At 39.3% G+C, this 6,000-nt stretch overlaps 1 long non-coding RNA gene across 2 annotated transcripts; it reads left to right on the top strand.

The window, feature by feature from the left end:
- LOC149394980 (uncharacterized) lies at positions 1-1,851 on the top strand. Of its 2 annotated transcripts, XR_016297140.1 has the most exons (4): positions 1-63; positions 178-236; positions 816-948; positions 1,623-1,851. It is a non-coding gene; the product is annotated as an uncharacterized LOC149394980 (long non-coding RNA). The 2 variants fall into 2 exon arrangements; XR_016297139.1 differs by having other exon boundaries at positions 816-1,838.
- The last annotated feature ends 4,149 nt before the right edge of the window (positions 1,852-6,000 follow it).

Below are 6,000 nucleotides of genomic sequence, written 5' to 3'. Positions count from 1 at the left end.
TTGGGTGCGAGTGGTCCGATCGATGTTAGGTTTTGCTGCGTGTTGGTTTCAAACTTCTGGATGGTTAGGTTTCTAATTTTTGAGTTTGAGTTTCAAAAATTTTAGGGGTTGAGTGTTTCATCGAGGTATTGGACAAATGTTAGTGATTCTGAATTAATGGATTATCTCGTGTCACAGGTTCGGAGTTGATGCTTCTACGCGGAAGCATTGGACTCGTTGTGATATGGAGATTATAAGTAAATGACTAATTTATATGTTCCGGGTCGAGTTTATTATCGAGATGTCTGGAAATTTCTTTGGGTTGTATTTGGATTTAATTTTTGAGCTAAGTGAGAATTTGAGAATTACTGTGAGAACTCAGAATTTACACTCGTTGAACTCAGATACGTAATAATTCAAAAGTTGGTTATGTTGTACGACGATATTAATTCCCGAATTGTTGTTGAACGGGTTTTGTTGGATTTCAAGAAATTAAGCAGAAATGTATTTGAGACTTGTTTATGAGTTTTTGGATTAAAACTCGACATTAGTTTGATGTTTGATTTCTCGGTTTTCGTTATAGAAATGAGATTAGATTCGTTCAAAGGAGAACGAACTTGCTTATTAGAATTATTTCTCGGTTTTGAGATTTATCGTAGTTTCTCGTTCGAGTTTACACGTTCTCGTATCGTTTGAGGCTTTGTTCCGAGGACTTGGTTTCCTTATAATTGGATATGTCTTTGGGTTCTACGATTATTAAATCGTACGTTTGAGTTTGAGTATTGTGGACTACTCATAGGATTCTGATTCAGGATCGGTTTGATTTACAGTGATAGGACTCAAGACTGAAAGTCGTTTAGAGGGTTCACGGAGTAAGTGAACGTCTGGATTCTCGGTTTTAGTGAACGTTCGGGTTCACAAGACGAGCGAACGTCTCGTGGAAGAGCGACATAGACGCTTACTCTCGAGGTAGGTTATTATAACCCTTCTCTCCTGATTTTATGGTTTGGCCTCAAGTATATATTATTTTCGAAATGAAAATGTTTGTGAACGTGCCACGAAACCTAGAATCGTTTTCAAAATGTGGCGGAACTTCAACTCGGGATATCCGATTATGAAGTTGAGAATATTTTCGATATTATACATATATCCCGTATTTGCGAAAGAAAATGTTTTGTATATCCTGATAGAGCCGGAAACGTATATATATGAAGCGGAGAGTGCAATCGTATATATATAAGGGTGTGGAGAGTGCACCATTCTGATCAGAGGACTGTCACGGGTTATGTTGACAGGGGCTCAGGAAATAGTAGACGTTTAAATGGGCGTAGATGCACATTTAAATTCAATTGCATTTCTTGCATTTACATTTCTAGCATCAGCATTCCGTCATTTACATTTCTGTCATTTACATTCATGCAATTTACATTCCTGCAAGTTATACTTGTGCGGGTATGGTGATTTACACGTATAAGACTATTATTATACTTGTACGTGTATGGTGATTTACGCGGGACAAGAATATTATTATTATAAAGTAAGTATTATTTTCGAAAATCTTTTTTTAAAAATCAAACCATTACTATAGTACCTACTGAGCCTCAGGCTCACCCCTATTTCCCTCAAATTTTTCTTATAATCAGGATGTGAGAAGGAGAAGGGTTAGGAAGACCTCGGAGTTAAGTGTGGTCGAGAGTTGGAAGGTTTTCGCTGGATAGTCTATCAAGTGTCGAAGGTTGGTTTTATTTTTCGTTTTCTTTCTTTTATCTTTGGACTTGTAAAGTAATCAACTGAGTATGCACCGTGGGTTAGTTTTGTAAAGTTTATTAGTGTTTTTTTTTATATTCTAATCACGCCTCACTTTTCCCGGGGTGTGACAAATCCATTGGAATGGAATGATGCTTCTTCTCTGGGAAAAGTCGGCTTTATTAGTTGCAAATAACTAAACATGCGTCAGTCAATATTTCCTTTTTTAGCGCCCGAAGGGGTAAAAAAAAAATTAACGAATCAAAAAATTATGTTGCTCCTACTTTCTCCCATTCTAAATTCACCGAAATTCCAAACACCCAAGTGTCATACTACCCTCAAATGGATCCCGAGCAAGCCTATCAAGCTCAAATTCTGCCATCCGAAGTGGCTTATGAAGCATTTCAAGAATACGAGCAACATATGCGTGAATCCCAAAATCCAAATGAAGAAGAAGATGACGATGAAACCCAAAATCCAAATGAAGAAGAGGAAGAAGAAGAGGAGGAGGAGGAAGAACAAGACCTACCACCACCACTACCTTGACGTCGAAGTCAAAGTCAAAGCGATCCTGCCGTTAGAGTGCCACAACCTCGACAACGTGAACAACAAGATGAGACACAACAACAACTACAGCGACGAGCACGACAACAACAACAACAACCACCACCACCTCAATAACAACAACAACCACCTATACAATCACAACAACCACCACGACGTCGAAGTAGGTCCGTTGTGTGGACGTGGTTTGAAGAGGTGATTGCGAACGGCGAAAAAGCCAGAAAATGTCACAATTGTGGCAAAATCTTCAGCGCTCACAACACAATAGTCAGGAAATCGCTCTTGTGGAGTCATCATAGGCACTGCCACGGGACGCAATCTGGAGCCTCGTCAAGCGCTGTAAGTAATATCGATCATGTAGTCTTTAGATGTGATTTAGTAGAATACTTTGTTTCCACCGATCAATCTTTTAGTCATATCGAATCTCAAGGCTTTGTTAGATAAGTTCTATAATTCTAAACGTTCAAATCATGTCTAGGAAAGCCTTGAGATCTGTTATCCTAAAATGGTTTATAGAAGAAAATGAACAAATGAAAGCCACAATATCATCTGGTAGATATAATGTAACCTTAACCTCGGATATATGGACTGGTCAATCAAAGATGGATTTCATGAGTGTTATAGTGCATAACATAGACGATGATTGGAACCTCAACAAACGTATCATAGCCTTTAAGAGGATAGAAGGTTCTCATACTAGTCAAAACATCTTAGATATCATAGTTAGTGTTATAGCTGAGTAGGGTTTGACCAATAGGATTATCTCCCTAATATTACACTACAAGAAATACCACATTTAGCGACGAAACTCGACGATTAAGTCGTCGCTAATAAATCGTCGCTAATCACCCTTTTAACGACGATAATATCGTCGCTAATTCTTTGGTGCGAAAAATATTAAAGGTTGGCGGCAAAGATAATTAGCGACGAATGTATCGTCGCTAATTCTGTTTTGTCGTCGCTAAGTTCGCGGGAAAATCATTAGCGACGATAAATTATTCGCTAATTATTTCTGAATTCATTTAATTAAGACGAAAACATTTAGCGACAATTTTATCGTCGCTAAATATTGTTTTTATCGTCGCTATACAATTAGCGACGACATAATCGTCGCTAAATGTTTTCGAATTTTGACGAATTTTGAAGAGGGAAAAATCCCTCCCATTAAATTAAAACGAAATGATTTAGCGACGATAAAATCGTCGCTAAATATGTGAAATTTACTAATAGCGACGATTTAATCGTCGCTCAATGTCTGGTTAACGTAAGTTCATTTAGCGACGAAATGAAATCATTTAGCGACGATAAAATCATTGGTAAATGTCTTTAAATACCAGATCGCGACCCAGGTTCCCCATTCGCACAGAAACCCTAAAATTTATTTCTCTCTCTACTTTCTCCCTTCTCCGCCGTGTGCCTCGTCCGCCGTGTGCCGCCGACGCTCCTCCGCCGTGTGCCTCCCCGGTAAGTCTCTCTCTCCTCACAACTTCTCTCTCTCCTCACATCTCTCTCCTAAAGTCTCTCTCTCCCATTGCAGCTCCTCCGATCCGCCGCTCCTCCGCCGCTCCGCCGCCGACGCCGATGCAGCTCCACCACCGACGCCGCTCCACCCACCGACGCCGCTCCGCCGCTCCACACCGCTCTCCCTCTTATACCGATCGGTAAGTTTTTTTTTAAAAAAACTTTATATATATATATATATATATATATTAGTTAGTTATAGGATTAATATATATTAGTTATAAATTTATTAGTTATAAATATATTTATATATTAGTTATATATTAGTTATATATGATTAATATATATAGGATTATAAACTTTAGTTATATATTAGTTATAAATTTATTTTAATTAGTATATTTACATAATTTATATTTTTAGAATTATATATTTGTTATAAATTTTATAAATTATAAATGAATTAATTAGTTATAAATGAATTATATATTTGTTATAAATTTTATATTTGGTAAAATTATGTAAAAACAATTAGTTAGTTTATGTAAATTAAATGGAATTGTATTTAATTGTTGTTAGAAATGATTAAAAATGTGATGGATTATGAATTTTAATAATCGAACCAATGAGGTTGGATTTATTGTTAGTTTTAGGATGTTTCTATGCAGGTTTTAAAGTTAAAGGCTTGATGCCGGGTTGTTAGGTTTATAGGGGAGGTTCTGCCGAAATTTCGGTAGGATCGATCGTGAAATTATAAAATAAAATCCGAAAACTACTAAATTTTGAAATGTTCAATCTATAGGTAAAATGAGTTATCCAAATAGGAATTGGATAATCGAGGACCAACGTTTAAGCGTTGAGTTTGCGGCTGGCATGACAGAGTTCATGGCAATGGCCCGACAACACGTAAATGTCGAAGGACGAGTTAAGTGTCCATGCAAGAGGTGTAACAACATGTTGACGCAAAAAATTCCTGATATAGAGAATCATCTCTTTATCAGAGGATTTAAGAGGAATTACACGAGGTGGAACTTTCACGGGGAGGAAGAAGATGACTTCTCGGAGTACAGAGGAGGAGGGATGTTTGATGCTGTACACGATATCTTAGATCACAACGACGTAGACGGTGACGATGACAGTATTGACCCGAATGCAGAATACCAGAGTGGACAGTTCGATGACCTTTTCAGCGACCTGAACACAGAATTATGGCCGGGTTGTACGGAGTATTCGTCACTCTCATTTGTTGTCACGTTGATGCATTTGAAAGTGATGAACAAGTGGACGAATAAGTCGTTTGATCAGCTACTGAAAGTACTGAAAAAATCTCATCCGATCGGCAACACGATTCTAGAGTCACACTATGAAGCAAAGGCGAAATTGCGTCGATTTGGTATGGGTTACAAGTCGATTCACGTCTGCAAACACGATTGCGCGTTGTTTTGGAAGGAGAACGCCAATCTAGACGAGTGTCCAGTTTGTAATGAGAGCCGGTGGCTGAAGAAAGACGGTGGATATCGAACCGGCCGTGCGTGGGCCGACGGTCGGGCTTCGATCTGAGCGTGCACGGCGCCCCGGGGTGAAGGAAGTCGTTATTTATAACGAGGAGTTTTAATCATTCTTGCAGCCAGAGCGCGAGATGGATCCGGATCTCGCGACGTTCGCGAACACGCTCGGGTTGGTCGTCCGAGACAAGATCTCACCTACGGTCCCAAGGTGGACGACTACGAACGTGGGGCCGGCGAAGGAGGCCGAGATCCGAGCAGCGATTCGAGACAAGTACGACATTCGAGTCGATGGTGATGCAACCGGGAAGAAGAAGGCGATTGTCAATGCGGCAATCATTCGAGACGCGAAGACTCGTCTTCGCGATTGAAGGCATACATTGCGGTCGTGGTTCGACATCGACTGCAAGAGCAGTGTACAGGTGGCGCGGTCGCTGAAACCGAAGACCGTTAAGCTCGACACCGAATGGGAGACGCTGATACAACGATATACGAGCGATGAATTTAAGGTAATATCGAATCATTTACGTTAATCGTATGTTTATTAAACGATTTGTTATTTACGTGTATGTTTACTTATATTACAACAGGCTATACAAGCGAAGAATAAGGCGAATCGCGTGAAAAAAGAAGACGAAGACTCGACAGGGGACGATTGGGTTCTCGACCCACCGCATTAAGAACGTAAGTTTTATGATCATATGATACATCAAATCGTTAAAATTATCTAACACTTGAAGTTTTG

Source organism: Urtica dioica, chromosome 5 (genome assembly GCF_054948205.1).
Source record: "Urtica dioica subsp. dioica isolate 48M chromosome 5, U.dioica_male_clone48M_v1_H2, whole genome shotgun sequence".
Lineage (NCBI taxonomy): Eukaryota > Viridiplantae > Streptophyta > Magnoliopsida > Rosales > Urticaceae > Urtica > Urtica dioica.
Note: the sequence above shows the minus strand (reverse complement) of the source record. Positions and strands in the feature narration are given on the sequence as shown.